Source organism: Phascolarctos cinereus, unplaced genomic scaffold, assembly GCF_003287225.1.
Source record: "Phascolarctos cinereus isolate Bilbo 61053 unplaced genomic scaffold, phaCin_HiC Scaffold_5;HRSCAF=322, whole genome shotgun sequence".
In the NCBI taxonomy this organism is placed as follows: domain Eukaryota; kingdom Metazoa; phylum Chordata; class Mammalia; order Diprotodontia; family Phascolarctidae; genus Phascolarctos; species Phascolarctos cinereus.
The window spans coordinates 146,441,175-146,459,557 of NW_027555958.1; positions in this window are offsets into that span (position 1 = coordinate 146,441,175).

Below are 18,383 nucleotides of genomic sequence, written 5' to 3' on the forward strand. Positions count from 1 at the left end.
AGGCTCACAACCTAGGTGTCATTCTCAGCTTCTCACCCTTACTGCCCATATCTAATCACTTGACAGTGATTATTGCTGTTCTATATTCACTACATGTCTCCCATATGCATTTTTTTCTCCTCTGATACTATCATCACCTTGGTGCAGGCCCTTATCACTTCATGTCTAGACTATTGAAATGACCTTATTATTTATTCTACCTTCGTCAAGTCTCTCTCCACCCTGGTCCATTAACTACTCAACTCTCAAAGTGGTTTTCCTAATGGGGGTCTGACCATGTCACACACCCATTAGATAAATTCGAATGGCTCACTATTACTTCCAGGATCAAATATAAACTCCTCATAACCTGGTCCCTTTCTACAATTCCAATATCATACTTTATTCCCTTCCATGAACTCTGTGATCCAGTGACACTGTCTTTCTTGCTTTTCCTCAAGCATGACGCTTCATCTCCCAACTATGAACTTTGCTCTGATTTTCCCCCATGCCTAGAATACCCTCCCTCCTCATTTCTACCTCCTGGTTTCTCCAGCTTCCTTCTCCTTCTGCAAGAAGCTTTCTTCTTGACAGCCCTCTGATTAATAATGCTAAGCCAGGTGTAAAAATGGAGACCTATGCTTACCCCACTATTTGCCACTGTCATTCAAGATGTCTGGAGCAGAGTCCAAATTGTTTCCCTATTGATGGGGAGGGTCTTTGGGTGGTTCTGTTTGTGGTAGACATTGTGCTGATTTCATCAAATCCTGGGATGCTGTAAAGCATGCTAAATGATAGCCATGACCACTCAGGAGATCAATTTAACTATTTATACAGGAAAAATGAGTAGACAAATAATATATTTTGTAGAGACAATGATGTGCAATTGGATGTACAATACATAGAGTTAGTTTATTAGTACATATATCTTGGATACAAGATGGAAATTAACAGTGAAGTGGGTCCCACATTAAATAAGATGAAGAGCATGAGCTGGACTGCATTTGGTAAAGTATACATTGCTTTAGATAGCTAAACATATAGTTAGATAATTTATTGTAAGTTTAAAATATATTTATACCAGGCACTGTGCTAAGGACTGGGAATATAAATATAAACAAGGAAGATGGTACCTTCCCTCAAAGAACTTATAGTCTAATGGAGGAAAATAACACATAAATGGGAGGTAATGGAAGAATGGTATCCGGAGAGAAGCAAGGTGGCAACTGAAGAGAAATCTGGTGAGTCTAGGAACTGGGAGAGTTGACCACAAACTTTTTCCTGAGAGATGTGTCTTTTTCATACCAATAATCTTCCAATGATATTGCATGGTAATAAGTCATATAACACCACAATGTCTGAAGAATTTAAGTTGCAGGTCATCCAAAAGTAATTGGGAAATATATTTCCCAATTATCTATCTATCTATCTATCTACTGATTGGTTGTATGGTCAGTGGAAATAGGTTTTTTTAGTCTTTTGTTTTTGTTTTTGTTTTGGCAGTTGGGGTTAAGTGACTTGCCCAGGGTCACACAGCTAGTAAGTCTCAAATGTCTGAGGCCGGATTTGAACTCAGGTCCTCCTGACTCCAGGGCCGGTACTCTCTCCACTCCGCCACCTAGCTGCCCCTGGAAATAGGTCATTAACAACGAAGGAAATACAACAAAGCCTTCATTAAAGAGATCATTAGAAATGTGTGGGCAGAAAAAACACTGGGCCTATCATATAGTCAGAGCCAGAGATAGCTGGGGGCCAGCCTGGGTGTTCTTCTGGTACCCATATAATGTGATGAAATTTAGAGGAAGACCTAGAGTACTTTGAGAGGATCTCTTGTGTAAGACTCATGGGAAGATGGATAAAAGCTGTGGAGGGGATAGGAGCTACACCACTGGAAGAAGTATTCCTATTAATAAAATTACAAATCCATGAAATATAACGTTATGTGTAAGAATTACACAGCATGGGAAATGATATATGGATGGCCTGTGATCTATAGAATTCACATGTTTGAGATCATGGAAGAATGGAAGCAAATGAAGAATATATTTATAATTTATCATACAAGGTAGTGCTAACTAGGGAGCTAGATTCCTCTGTAGTACTTTTATTTTTATTATTTTATTATCTCCTTAGAGAAGATGTTATTGTGTGTGTATATATATGTGTGTGCACACGTGTGTACAGGCATCTGTCCTGGTATATGATAATTAGTAATAGTTATAGATCCTTTGGGCCCTAGGTCCTTGGATCGAACTTAGATATCCAAGTGAGAAACAGAGGACAGTGGATAAAAGGAAGGCATTAGTTCTATAGAATATGAAGACCAAGAGAGAGACTTGTGGCTTGGAGATATAGGAGAACAAGGTTTGGGGTCTGTTCCTTTTGAACCAGGGTAGGAAATGGTTATGCAGAATTACTGCTTCTTTGGTAACCAAGAAAGTCCAAGGAAAAGCATTCACTGGAACTGTCAGCAGAAGCTAGGTGGAACTAGAAAGGGGTCATCTCTAGGACATCTTCCAACTCTAGCATCTTTTCTTTCTATGAATATAATACAAGCCATCAAAAAGCATTTATTAAATACCTTCTTTGTGCTAGGAACATGCTAGGCATTGAGGATACAGTCGAGAAAATGAAACAGGCTTTGCCCTCAAAGAGCTTAAGTTATATTAAGGATAGATAGATAATTGGGAAACATATTTCCCAATTATTTCTGGGTGACCTGCAACTTAAATTCTTCAGACACTGTGTTATTCCGTGACTTATTACCATGAAATATCACTGGAAGAATATTGGTATGAAAAAGACGCATCTCTCAGATAGCTATAGACTTGACATGGGAGTAGGCTAGATACCAGAGAAAGGGAATCCAGAACCAAAGGGATATAAATAAATAAAACTTATCTCCTGAATTGGGCCAAGTGGTACTCTGCAACTACTTCTTTTACAATAATTGCTTTTCTATGCAGTCTTTACCTTCTGAGTCGTCAAACCTTTAGTCAAGCCTATGTTTATTACATAAACAGCTTGAGTGTATTATTTTTGATAACTCACTACTAATGAACTACTAGTGGGAGATAAAGCATATATGAAGGGTATGCTGGTAAATGTGCTGGTAAAACTAGCACTCTGGAGGGGGAAAAAAAAGCCAAAACAAAACCTGTGCACGTGATACCCTTTTACAATTAATCTGCCTGCTAACATTTTGTCTATCACTTTTAAGTCCAGACAATTAATAAAACAATAAATAGAAGCTTGATTTTTAGACTACTGAAGTGTAAATTCTCACAGTTAAAATTGTTCTAGCACACCCTTGGATATGGCCTAGGGAGGATTTTGGTGACACCAGAGGAAGCAAAAAAAAAAAAACCCAAAACAAAACTGAGTTCGATGTTGGTGACTTGTTTTCACAGTATTGCCAGGGGCTGGGAGTGGGTGTGTTGAAAAAACTTCATTAGAGACTAGTAGAATATGTATCTAAGAGGGATGACCAGAGAGGACAAAAGAAAGTGAAAGAAGTTCACAAAACTTACAATTAGGCTATTGAGAAAAGCCAAAGTTTTGTAGCATGTTGGGAATTGCCTCTTTAGAAGCAAAGTACCTATTATCTCCACTGCCCTCTCAATTTTAAAAGGTCATGAAGGGTGATAATGAAAGATTTATTACATTTAAAAGGAAATATCATACAATTCAGACACATAGAATTTCTATTTATCTGCAAGGCTCAGAAAATGTTCTTGAGAAAAATCAACATCACTTCTCAATTCTAGTAGTTGTTTTTCTTTTTTCTTTTTTTCTTTAGCTAAGAATGGCAGGTTTTTTCTGCTCTGCTAGACTTGATACATATCTTCTCATGACCTGGTGATGCATCATCACTATATGATATAAAAAGAAAAGAAAAAAGTCTTTTATCTTTTCTCTTTCAACTGACATTTGTTTTTCTTACTTTAAACATCATGGGATTTTAACTCTCTTGCCAAGTGGAGAGATAACAGTGAAAAGCAGTGTGACACAGTAGATAGAAAGCTAGCTTAGGAATCAGGAGGACATGAATTTGATTCATGCCTTTGACACATAATGACTATGTGACCCTGGGAAAGTAGCTTTACTTCTCAGTGTCCCAGGTAAATGTCTAAGATTTTGTAAAATTGTGATTTCCTGTTGACAGACTCTTAGCAGAAGAGCAGTTGCATTAGTAGAGGAGATATCTTCATCAGGAATTTTCAGTGAAATTTCAGGTTAGTTCATTTTTTTTTAAATGGAGGAAGATGCCAGATGACCATGAGAACTGCCTACATAACAACAACAACAAAAACCATAAACTAAGAAGAAAATAAGCCTTTGAAGAGCTTGGTTTCAGATCTAGCTAACTTAGGTCACCAAGTAGAGCATTTGTAAATGAAACTAGAAAGACAACAGATTATGAAAAGGAGCAGATCTTCTACAGCAACAGCTATGGAAGCACCACATGTGGACCCCGTTGTTTCCATATCCATGTAGTGTTACGTGAAGAAGTGTCAATAGCATCTGAAGACAAGTTGGAAAAAGTGGCTAGACCTGACCAAACCACAGGAAAGAATATATGTTGGAAACAACACAATTAAAAGGTACTTAGGGATCAATTTTCAAGGAATCTCAGAAAGGAAGATTCTGAATGAGTAGAAAAGATTATAGACATTGCTTCTAGCAAAAAAAAAAAGATAATAAAGAAATCAGAACTACAAAACTTTATTCCCGTTTTCATCTCTATAAAATTTTATGAGAATTCAGACAACCTTTTGCAGACAGTTCTCCAACAGATCACATCTTTATTTCCCACAGCTGCCTGAGAAAGTGTAGCGAATTTAAGATGCCACTATATTTTTTTCAGAAATCAATTCGAAGAGGGAAACAAAGCATATATGAAAGTAGAACAAAATGCAGCTTGTGGTTCTCTTCAAACTGGAGACTAAAATAATCCTTAAACCAGGACTGAGCATTGCCCATACATGTTAAAATTACATAAGTCTAAGACAGTTGCAACTACAGCAATAATTTTGTTCAACAATCTGCTGAGTATTGACAATAAACAAGGAATGAAACAGAAAGACATCTGTTTGCATTAGGTGTATGCCAGTTTTGTGGAATATATCCTGTGTAGGATCTAGACTGAAGAAAGATTCCTTCTCAAGGACAAGGTTTTCTAAATATCCCTATACATACTAATTGTATTGAACCCTCAAACATTACAATTTTTTTTTTGTCAAAGTATTCAGCAATTGTTGTTGCAATATGAGAGCTTGGTCTATACAAATGTTATCACTCTTGTTGCTGCTGCTGTAACTGGTACAACTATACCTGGACCTTAGACTGCCTGCAGAGGAAAAAAATATATTTTGTAAACAACATGATTAAGAGATAATCAGGGATCAATTTGCAAGGTATCTCAAAGAAGGGAAGATCCTAAATCAGTAAAAAAGATCACAGACATTGTTTCCTGGCTACCTACAGACAGGAAGTATTGTGTGGTGGAAAGAACATTAGAACTAGGGTCAGGAAAAACTTGGATTTGAATCTAGGCTCTAACACTTACTAGATGAATCTCTGAACTTCAATTTTCTCATCTGTAAAATGGGGATAATTAGTATTATTCCAGCTACCTCACAGAGTTGTGTTGATCAAATGAGGTAATATATGTAAAGCGTTTGGCAAACCTTCAGGCCTTCTGTAAATATTAGTTATCCTTATGTAAAATGATTTGGGCTCAAGATTGAATAAGAGGCAATCAGTTCAGATTTAATTTGGAAAACTATAGTTAAGTCCAGAAGAATTTATTAAGCACTAGGGGCCATATACTGTGATAAGTACTGGGTCACTATGCTAAGTCTTTGACAATGCTTTTGATGTTTCCAAATTTCTCAGTGATTCAGAAGTTCATTTCCATAACATTGATTTTTAATTTGTGATATTATATGGATAAAAATGATGACTTTGTAGCAATCAAAGTGACAAGTAAACCCTAAAGAAATGGAAAAGCACATGGCGGTTGTGAGTAGGCTTATGATATATTACCAATCATGACTCACATGGGAAGTGTCATGAAAGACATTTCCAGGATGTCTATTACCAGGAAAGGAGGTGAGCCAGACTGAGAGGCCATGGGTAGATAGTCAGAGTGCTGTGTTGTTACTCCAGTTTATCACAAGAACCTTTGAAGGAAGCTTCCATTCTTCTTATTTAGTGGATCTTCTATGGACAATTTATAAAATGGCAGTTGAAGCACAAATGTAGCACCCTTTGGGGATACAGGATGGAGATGTCCTTCCCCCCCCCCCTTTCAGAGCAAGTGTAGATAACTTCCTGACTGCTTCTTATTGGCCATGAAGACTCTTTTAATTGGCTGTTGAATCAGATGGCTTGGGTGTGTTAAAGGGGCCCTCTCTACCCTTCTGGACTCTTCTTCTTTCTGGCCTTTGAAGTATAAGGATGATTGAACACTAGAGGGCTGAAGGGCCCTCCTCAACATTGGGCCACAAGCTATGAGCCTAGGCCAGCTTGTTTGTGGAATAGGGAATCCTCTGCTTTGTGCCTTCTTTACCTTGGTATAGAGCCTTATGAGATTTTAAAAGGCTGCTAGCAAACTCCTTGGGTTGGGAATGGGGAGTTCCACTCAAGTAGAGGTGTATCAGTTACCAAAGCAGTTGTAGCAGAAACAAGGGCAGAGGCAGTCTGGCATAAAGACCAAGGGTTGCCCACAGAGAAAGGGAAGATTTTGGAGGACCTGGATGGAGGTAGGGAAGAAGCCCATTTCAAATTGATACGAATATATTCTCAGTAGAGTTGAAAGTAGCTAATTAGCTAATGAGTAATCCTATGGCAAATGTCTCAATTAGGCTTGAATATCAGCCACTCAAAAGACTGTAATTATTTTATGCTTCTTTAGTCCTTAATATGCCCTTTCTTGGGTGGATATTAAATTGTCTATTCTGTATTTGACTCATGTTTGTACTTTGGGTACTTTTTTTGCTTCCCCTTCTTTGGTAATCTGAGGTGGCTTGGGGTACTTTTTTTTTAATTCCCCTCCCTGCCCTTGGGAGTCTTAAGTAGGAGTATATTGAAGTATTGGGAAAATTAGTTCCCCTGTTGAGAAGATAGTTAACCTGAGAGACAAGAGCCCAGTCAGTAAGGGTAGGTATTGGCAGAGCCTGTCCCTGTGGCCTGAGTAGTAGAGCAGCCTGACTAGACACAGTAGTAGATGTGCGGGACCTTGTCCATTTTAAGAAGCTAATTCTAGTCAACTTGATGTACTAGACAATAAAAATGATGTCACATTTTTAGGATAGCCTTTCAAGGTATATCAACTTTTCTTCATTGTCTCCATGTGATATAAGTAGTTCAAATAACGGTATTCATATTTTTGAGGAGAGGTAACCAGGCTTTAGATAAGTTAAGTGACTTGTTCCTGGCTATCCAACTACTAAATATCAGGATTTGAACCAAGGTCACTGATTCAAAGTCTGACATTCTTCCTAATATGCTGCAGAATGAAAAGATGAAGGAGGGAACACACAAAGTAATGAAATGATATCCACTGAAGTGTCCAAGCTCATTTATTTGTTTCTTTGCCTCTATCTGTCCTCTCATTCCTCCACAGTAAGAACTAATTCTCTTATTTACTTTGCCCTTCTTACCCCCTCCACCTTATATCTGTGCACTTAGTCCGATTACTATTTTTTAGGTTCCACTCCATCTTTCTTCCTTTGTCTTTGCCTCTTAACCCTGGTCTCTGAAAGTATTCAATCCAGTTCCCTGAAACTTCCAGTTTCCACACACTCAATCATTCTCTTTGAAAACTGCCCATTGTAAACCTCATCACCTCTGACCTTCCACATCTACAGATGCTTCCTGTGAGCCAGGGCCCAACAGCTGATGCACATACTATATATCAGTTGTATGGCACTGAAAATATTGACTATTTATAAACTGCTAAAGAACTTGCATTTAATAAATTATCCTCATCTTGGGATCATTGATTGTTATACAATTTAAATTCCTTGGTTCTTATTCTTCTGGCTAGTCACATTTAAATAATATTGCTTATGTTAGCTTTTCTGTGGGGAGTGGGGGGGAGGAGGGGCAGAAGACATGTATGTGAGTATAATTTAGGCTGACCACTGGTAGGAGACTTGGGGAGAGGATATTGTTGTTTGTGTTGTTGTTCAGTTTTATCCGACTCTTCATGACTCCATTTGAGGTTTTCTTGGCAAAGATACTGAAGTGATTTGCCATTTTCTTCTTCACCTTATTATACAGATGAAGGAACTGAGGCAAACAGGATTAAATGACCAATTGTTTTCAGCTGTGTCTAACTCCTTTGTAACCCAGTTTGGGATCTTCTTGAAAAAGGTACTGGAGTGGTTTGCTACTTCCTTCTCTAGTTTATTTTACAGATGAGGAAGCTGAGGCAGAGTTAAATGACTTGCCCAAGGTCACACAGCTAGTAAGTGTCTGAGGGCAGATTTGAACTCGGGAAGTCTTCCTCACTTCAGGAATCTTCCAGGACTCCAACTCTGATACTCTATCCAGGGTTCACCTACTTTTCTATCACTTTCACTAATGGAAAAGGAGTCATTATAAACTCCCTAAATTGGCAAATATCCCCAAAAAGCATTTATGATTTGGCTCTAGAATGTACTTTTATACTTGAATTTGAATAAGGGTGTGCCCAGTGGTCTGGGAATTCCAATGCTTCAAGTGCAATCATGAAAATACGCTATGGAGGCCTGACTCACTGAGAAATGTCACTGGGAAATGTCGATGGAACCAGATTCTTCATTCCTTTCAAGGGCCATGTTTATCTCCTCCCTCCTGCTTCCTCCATGCTGGGAATGGGTGACATCACCTCTTGGAGAGACACAGAGTAACAAGCTAAGTAGTGACACTCCTTTTTATGGGTGCACCGATATAGAATCAGGCTGACTTAGAAATTCAGGGGTTCCAACCCACTGCCCCCAAACTGGAGGGTTCTTCTGTAGGCAGAAACTTATAAGTCTGGTCTGTCATTAATTTGACACCCCCTCCCCCTCTCAAATATTTTATTTGCTCCAGTTTAACTGCTACATGTATACAGGCTAATTGCATTTGCTGTCTCCTTGGATCATACTTTTCTTGGAAATGTTTTGACTTAAGAAGTCAGTTTTAGCCCTTGCTCAGATGTAGGAAGCAGGCAGAAATAATTCTGAGCAGAGATGGTGAGGATGCAAGGGCTTGTGAAAGCAGGGTGAAAGATGATATTGTGAGATTGAAATCAACATTTACTATGCAATGTCATTTTGTGGTTAAAGAGCAGACTTGGGAGGCAGGAAGACCTGGGTTCAAGTCACACCTTAGAAACACACTGGCTGTGTGATTCCCGACAAGACACTTAATCTCTTAGTGACTCAGGCAACTGTCTAAGACTCTTAAATTGCCCAGAAGGTATCAGTCTGTATTGACAAATGGAGCTCCTCACTGGGAACTCCCTAAATAGATGAAGTCACAGATCTGGTCAAAACCAGAAAGCCACAATGCAAACAATCTTCCTGTAAATAATTGAAAGCTGGCTATGTTGACTAAAAGGGGAGGTCTGGATATTAACACGAGGATTTAAATTAGTTAGACTACCTAAGCAACTCATTAATGAGTAATTGAGAATTGACTGCATTTATAGCCTTATAATCCCTCTTTGTTCAAGTGGGGCCTTTTGCATTAAAGGCAGTACTGTAAAGGTTCAATTCAGGGAATCATAGGTTTAGAGATGGAAGGGACCTTGAAGATCATCATCTAGTCCATTCCCCTCAATTTACAGATGAGGAAGTGAAGCCCCCAAAGGTTGAGTGACTTGCCCAAGGCCACACAGTTGGCCAGCAGTGGAGCAGGGACTTAAAGCCACATTTCCTGAGGCATCCAATATCCTTCCACTGCACTATTATTGCCTTTCAGTTCCAATCAACAAATATTTATTGAGCATTTACTAAATCCATCTCACTTTGCTAGGTGCTGAGGTATCTTCAGGAAGCTTACAGTTTAAAAGAGGGCATAAGACATGTACCTTAAGCAGACAGCATCATGAAGTAGAAAAATGACTGGATTTGTAGCCAGATTCTTCATACTGCTTTAAGGGGCATGCTCATCTCCTCCCTCCTGCTTCCTTCATGCTGGGAATGGATGACATTGGCTCTTAGAGTGACGCAATAGCTAGCTAAACAATGATAGTCCTTTTTATGGGTCCTGGGGTCAAATTTATTTGACCTGGGGTCAAATCCTTGACTTACTATTTACTATCCAAGTCACCTTGGGTAAGTCATTTAACTTTAGTTCCTCATCTACAAAATGAGGGGTTTAAATTAGATTACTTCTGAGGTCTTCTCCCAGATTATGTAATTGTTTACCAATAAATACAATAAAATGGCAGAATGTGATAAACCTAGGGAAAAGGTCTAGACACGTCTCTAAGATAAATTTGAGGAAAGAGAGATCATTTTTAGTTGGGAGGATTAGGAAAAGTTTTGTGAAGGATCATAGAATCATAGGTTTTGAGCTGGAAGGGATGTGAGGAGTGTCACCTTGGCTGGGCCTGGAAGGGAGAGGTGGATCTGAAGAAGCAGAGATAAGGAGGAGTATGTTCTAGGAATGAAGGATAGCCCACACACATTCATAAACTACTCCTTACTTTACATAACTTTACAGTTATGCTTCCTCCCTGCTTTCTATGACAACTCTACACAGTGGGGACTTTGGGGAGGGGAATGAGAGAGGAGTGAGTGATGTGATATAGTTGTGGCAGGAATGGGTCTGAGGTGAAGCTTGGAGAGGAAAGGGACAGAAGAACCAATGATGGTGGTGTTGCTCCTGGCAGGGCCTGTCCACTGAGTCTCTTGCTCTGCTTTGCAATGGGCTAGATGAGGCCAGAAGTGCTAGGAAATGGTGACCAGCAACTAGGCAGCTGGGACAGAGCCCAAGGAAAGAAATATCCTTATGAGTTTCTGCCCAAATCAGATTCTGAGTTCTGTGTTCCCAGGAATTAGGTACAGAGTTCCTCCAGAGTTTTTGCCTCAATCACTACTGACTAACTCTACTAGAAATGTGAGTCAAACATTCCATCAGAACCATGTAGCCATAAACACTGTCATGTGCCCTTAGGGCCACAGCCAAGGGAAACTCAACAACTCAAACTATATTAGTTCTAGAACTTCCAGGTGCTGATTAATCCTATCCCTTGGTCAGGGGGTATATTAGAAAATATAGTGGATACTTGGCAGATGTTTTATCATATATTTCTCTCTATGGTTATTATGTGTTGTTTGTTTGCTTATTGATTTTGTGAGAAAAGTAAACGTTGTTGGCAGTATCCAAGTATGCTTGTCAGCCTTTTTGTATGTCTGATGCCATTAGGCCAAAGTCATGTGACTCATATTGGAATAAAGCCAGTTCAAAAGAAGGTAGGGATTCAAAGTGGTTGGGAACTCAGAGCTCATTTTTACTGGGGTGTTCAGGGAGAACTAGCACCTGTGGTGTGAGGGCTTGACAAGCCCTTTTTAGGCTCATCCACCTTTAGTGTCTATCTTCACCCAAATCTCATCTATGGCTTCAAAAAGGTATAGCATATGCAGCAGTCACACCCCAGTAAAACCCTCTTGGCAGATGGGTTAAACCTGGTTGAGGGTAACCTACAGGCAGCAACACCATTGGTGAGTTAGGGAGATGTCTTCCCCAAGCATGTGAAGGTTTCCCCAGTGGAATGGGCACCTGAAAACAATCTGTTCCAATGGCCATGAAGGTGGCTGAAGCAGGCATTGTAAAGTGCTTAGAGCTTGGCAAGACATCAAAGATGCCAAGTTATCCACTACATCTTGAGTCATCTTGACTTCTGTCTTGTCACTGGATTTTGATGACTCTGGAAGAGAGAGTAAGGCTAATAATGACTTTATGCAACTCTGCCTCACTTAAATCCATCTCACACACAAGTCAAGACACCACCTTGTGATGCCATTGGTCCTCTTTGAAAGTGAAGGATGAATAACATTGGTGAAATCCATAAATCCATGAACGCTTGACAAGTCAGCATCACTTCAGAGAGAATAGCAGAAGTGAGGCATAGAAGGTGGTGGATTCCCTGGTAACCATAGTGAGCATGGCAATTACTTAGCACTGCCACACTAGTGAGGCATATGCAAACTATAAAAATGAAGTTAAGACTCCACTGTGAATGGCCCTATGCATCACCTAGCAGCTTACCAACAACTAAGCAGAACAGTGGGACAGAAGTGGGAGAGGTTAGCAGCTAACAATCTATTTTTACTAATATGTAGAGTGAATAAATGCACACACTGTGAATTTATCTGGAAAGGCAGGTTGGAACCAAATTGAGAAGAACCTGCAATGCTACCCCAGGGAGAAAGCATTTGATTCAAGAGATCATGGAGAAACGTTGAAGATTTTTGGATAGAGGAGTAAAAAAAGACCTATGAAGTAAGAAGGTCATTTTGGTAGCTGTATGAAGTAGAAGCACCATGACTAGGGAAGTAATAGATTCTGTAGCTACTGGGGTGCAGTGGGTCTTGTTATGGGCATTGGAGGTAGCAGATAGCTGAGGTGAAAAAGCTGGTAGCTACTGATGATGGCTAATTAGACTGATAATGACTATGAATTCTTTTGGCAGATTTAGTTTTTTACAGAGAGAAATTCAGACTTTGGATAAGTATCCTAGGCTCGGGGATATTGTAGCTGCAATATTTGGTGTTTCCAAGAAATTTTCCTCAGGTTAGTGTATATTTCTAGGTGTTGCTACTCACGGGAACATAGCCAATGGAACAGTTTGTTGTATGTGCATTTAATTACCCCTTCCTAACTGTGTGCTGTTCCTATACTAGGTAACCTCCCAATGGCTGGGAGTAGTGCTTTTTTTTTTTTTTTGCAAGTGTGTCTTTGATGATAAGATCATTCTGGGACAACCTAGGTGACATCTTCGACAAAGCAATTATCTGAGACTGATTTTCAACTTTGAGCCATGTTTGACTGCCCTAGATTTAACATAAAGGATGGATTAGTATGGGTAGAGACTAGAGCCAAGTTGACATTTTAGCAATGTCTTAGGCAAGAGGTAATAAGGACAATGGCTAGGACTGGGGCCATATGAGTAGAGAAAGGGGGCAGAACGAATGACATTGGTAAAGAACAACCCACTCAACAACTGATTAAATATGAAGTAATGAGAGAGAGGGAAAAAAGGTGATTCTCAAGTCCTAAGTTTGGATGACTGGGGGGGATGGTGTTTCCTCCAGCAGAAATAAAGAAATCTTGAAGAGGTAGATTTTGATCTGGTCATACTATGTTCAGAATGGAAAAGTTTTGGGTTTTGCATAGGATGATTATGTTTGACAAACTCAGGCCTTTACTACTGCGATAATCTACTGGTGGATCTGTCTGCCTTAAGTCTCTCCCCACTCTAATCCATTTTCCATTCAGCCACTAAAGTGATTTTTCTGAAATGCAAGTCTGATCACATCACCTCTCCCCTCCAATCAATAAATTCCAGTGGCTTCCTAGAACATCTATAAAATACCCTGCTTGCCATTTAAAGCCTTCAAAGCCTACTTTTTCAGTCTTCTTATACCTTATTCCCAAATACATACTCTTTAATCCAGTGATACTGGTCTCCGAGCTGTCCCATGAGCAAGAGACTCTATCTCCTAGCTCCTGTCATTCTCTCTGGCTGTCCCCCGTGCATGGAGTGCTCTCTCTCCTCCATTCCAATTACTGACCTCACTGGATTCCTTTAAGTCCCAACTAAAATCCCACCACCTACAGGAAGCCTTCCCCAACCCCTTTCCCTTGTTAATCATTTCTTATTTATCCTGTATATAGCTTACTTTGTATATATTTGTTTGCATGTTGTTTCCTCCATTAGATTGTAAGCTCCTTGAGGGCAGTGACTGTCTTTTGTCTCTTCTTGTATTCCCAGAGCTTAACACAGTACCTGGCACATAGTAGGCACTTAATAAATGCTTATTTAATTGAATTAAATCACATCTACACTGGCCAGATCTTGCATCTCTTATACTTGACTTAGTGTTTCAAATGTATATATGTGTGTGATGGAAAAGGAGATGAGTCAGGTTGCCTTCCTCTTGTCTAAGAGGGCTTGAAACTATAGTTATCATTTTCCTCTTGCTTCATATACTCTGATAAATGGCTCCATTCCTCTTCATCCTACTAGCAAGGTGGGAGAAATTATCCCATTTCTTCTGCTCTCACTTCCAACCTTAATGTTGTTGTAATCAATGGATGTGCATCGAAGCGAATGTAGGTTAAGGAGGGGAAACGTAGGGGCCTGTAAGGGACATGTTGGCCACTGTCAGGTACTTTTGAATTCTGAGCACAGCCTGAACATCTTTCCTAAGCACGAAGGGTCAAAATTTAGTCAATGTGTGTTGAATTCTATATGGTTGGATAGAACTTTGTCTGCATTTTCAGAGAGAAGCAATTTTCTCCTATGAGCACAAAAGTGATCATTTTAGTATTCTTCCTAATGCATTTTTAGGGAAGGCTGGATGAACATATGTGCCTATGAGAATATTCTCTCTGGCCTGCTTTTTATTCTATTTCATGTTACACATTTGTGTATGTGTGATAAATGTATTCTATATGATAAATGTATTACTGAAAACATTTCTATAAATTAATTTTTGTAAGATCCTGTTATAGTTAAAAAATGAACTAGGAAAGCTTGTTATTCGGATAAACTCTTTAGCAAGCCCTTTTATAGGAATCTAAGTATATATGTATACACACACATACACACATATTACATATATGTAATATATGTAATATATGACTCCATTCAGGGTTTTCTTGGCAAAGATACTGTAGTGGTTTGCCATTTCCTTCTCCAGCTTATTTTACAGATGAGGAAACTGAGGCAGAGTTGTGACTTGCCCAGGGTTGCACAACTAGTAAATGTCTAAGGCCAGATTTGAATTCAGGAAGATGAGTCTTCCTGATTCCAGGCCTGGCACTGTATCCATTGTGCCACTTAGCTGTCCCTCTTTCTACTTTACCACTCTGTCAAGTCAGGGCAATACAGACTCCATTCCCTTAGGCACGGACAAAAATAATGAGTACAAATAAAGAAAACTAATGACATTTCTAAAATGATTTCTAGGTCAATTCAGACATTAATTAAGCACCCTCCATGTAAGCAGTACTGTGCTAGGTACTGGGAAAAATATGTAAAAGTTAAGGCAGGAATTATCTTGCCCTTATACTGCTGACAGCCTAGTATGGGCATGGCAACACAAATAACTACTATATAAAATACAGCAATATTATAGGATTAGTTGGTCAGTCAGTAAACACTTATTTAAGTACCTATTATTTGCCAGGCACTGTTCTAAGAGCTGGGAATACAAATCGTGGTAAAAGACAGTCCCTGCCCTTAGATTAGTGACTTCCATACAGATCTTCTTATTATGAGAGATCATCTTTTTAAACAATCTTCCCCACAATCATCTTTTTAAACAGCTGTTATTTCCACTATTCCTTATGACATAATTAACACCATCAGCAGGTCTCTCAATTAACAGGCCATCCCTTTAATGACCTATTAGAAGGCATTTCAGTAACTCTTAAGCAGTTCTCTGTAGAGGATTACTTGACCCAAACACCTGTGGGAAGTAGCCACTTCATTAAGATTATACTTTGAAGTAGGGTAACCCATGAAGTGATGAATTCAGTACATATTTGCCATAATGCCAATATAACCAAGGCCTATACCTCATGGTTAGACTATAAGCTATCCTTATTTACATTGCTTTGTATTTCAGTTATCTCCAGCTTACCTTGTATAGGTCCTGTTCGTTGTTTGCATCTTCTCTCTCCCATTAGACTTATTTATTTATTTATTTAGTCATTCACTCATTTATTCATTCATTTATTTATACTTTTATTTATTTATTTATTCACTAATTCATCTATTTATTTATGTATTTATTTATTTGTTTGTTTTTGTGTCCCCAGCACTTAGAATAGTACCTGGCATATAGTAGGCACTTAATACATGCTTGTTGACTGCATTCCCCACCTACAATTTGCCTGGGCAAATAGACAAGTCAATAAGAAACCAATTTTTAACAATAGCATCTAAGGCTCCCCCCCCCCCGAAATTTTCAGTTGGATTTTTTGAATGACAAAAGACTTTGAGCTAAGATTTATTAACTAAGACGAGTTTGTGTGATCCATATCACATCTGATTCAGTAAGTGATCAAAGTTACCATATTCAGCCATACTTCCAAACACCAATGAGCTTTTTCTACATTATAAAAGCTTCACACATAATATGGCTTGGGTTATTTTCCCTCTCCAACCGGCTAATATGAGACCTAGCAATTGAAGGGGAAGAACAAAACTAACTCCATCTTAAAGGGAAAAATATGACAAATAGTAATAACGTGACAAGTTCATTCTTATGAAATCACAAGGATATTTATGAAACAATATATTTCAGCATGTAGAATACAGATATTGAAGTTTGAAAAGATAAGAATAGAAAATGCAAAATGTTATATTATCTCTGACATTTTTCCAATAGTGCTTAATCCAGAGGTTTTTAACCTAGTGCCATGGATCAGATTTTAGGGGATCTGGGAAATTGAATGATATATATATACGTGTGTGTGTGTGTGTGTGTGTGTGTGTGTGTGTGTGTGGTTTTGTATATGTATATATGTGTGTATATGTATATGTATATACATGCATACACACACATACATATATATATATACTGTCAGTCTACATATATTTTACATTTTTGCTAACTTCTAATTGAAAGCTAGCATTTACTTTAATTACTTAAAAACACTATTCTGAGAAAGGGTCCATAGGCTTCACCAGATTGCCAGATGGCCAAGGGCACCAATGATATACAAAAGATTAAGAATCCCCTGGTTTAATTAATTCACCATTTAAACCCATAAAAATGTAAAGCTAGGTGATGTAGAATTGGAGCAGTGCTTAGAACAATCTGATTCTGCTCCTTTTTATTTCAACAAGTAAAGTCTCTTTTGGCTTATGTAACTGGACTTGGTTCCTGGTTTTTGATAGATTGTTATTATTACAGTTTTCAACCTTTCAATTGTTTTATTATGAAAACCATCACCACCACCACCATGGCAACAAAAGATGAAGCTCAGAACTATATCACTTGGCACTTTCTCTTGTTGTCTTCTCTCAGTGCAAAATGTTTTCGTCTCTTAATAAGTAGCATAAATCTTTAGTTGGACTGAAGACATTCAATCTTCACTACAGTCTTTGTAATATTGGTCATTCCCCCCCCCCCTCGAAAACTGACTTGGTTTGGCCACTTGGTTACTCTGCTTCAGGTCATAACATCTTTCCCACTGAGCATATCAGGAGTCTTGCCTTTTTGTATTGCAATGCTTGACATAATTATTTCATTAATTTGGTGGGTTTGGGGGACATTCACTATTGTTAGCATAAAAAGGTTATATGATTATTTTAACTGAAAAAAGTTATAATCAGGGAGGTTAGAAGAAATCTATCGGGAAGCAAAAAAGCTAAATTTTTAGTATAGTGGCATAGGTGTGGCTATTGGTTAACCTCAACTGGCAGACACTTTTGAAGTGCAATGACCAGGTACAAGATGGCTTTACTAAAATTATTTTTTAAACAAAGGCCCATGACACAGAAATCATACTTCCCAACGGTTGAATGGAAAATGGAAATAGACTGAAGACAGCAGTTCCAACCATAAATCGAGGAACATCTATATCAGTCAATCAATCAATCAATAAACATTTAAGCACCTTCTATGTTCCAGGCACTGTACTAAAATCCAAGGATAGAAAGGAGGCAAATGACAATCTCTGCCCTCAAAGAGCTTACAGTCTAATGGGGGAGATAACATGAAAACAAATATATACAGAGCAAATTAAATACAGGAAATGATTAACAGAAAAAATTATAATTAAGGGGTTGGGGAAGGCTTCCAGTAAAAGATGATGGTTTAGTTGATATTTAAAGGGAGCAAGGATATAAATTCTAGAAAGGGTGGCATTTGTTTCTTTTACTACTTCTGTAGCATCAATTATACCATAGTATCATCAGAGAGGCATAGATGTTATGTTTTATCTGGACAACATCTCTCACAAGGCTTTGGAGCAGAGTTTCATACAGTGGCAAGGGATCACCACTGCTGTTCATACAAGAATGTTGTGGACTTTACACAGTGTGATTCTTGCAAGATTCTAGTTGGCGAAATATGATTCTATTTTGAACTTGGTCAAGAAGACAAAGAATGGAGAAATACAAAGGTTGAAGAAGAAAATGGAAAAAAGGGGAAGAAAGAAGCAAGGAAAGAAAGAAGGAAGAA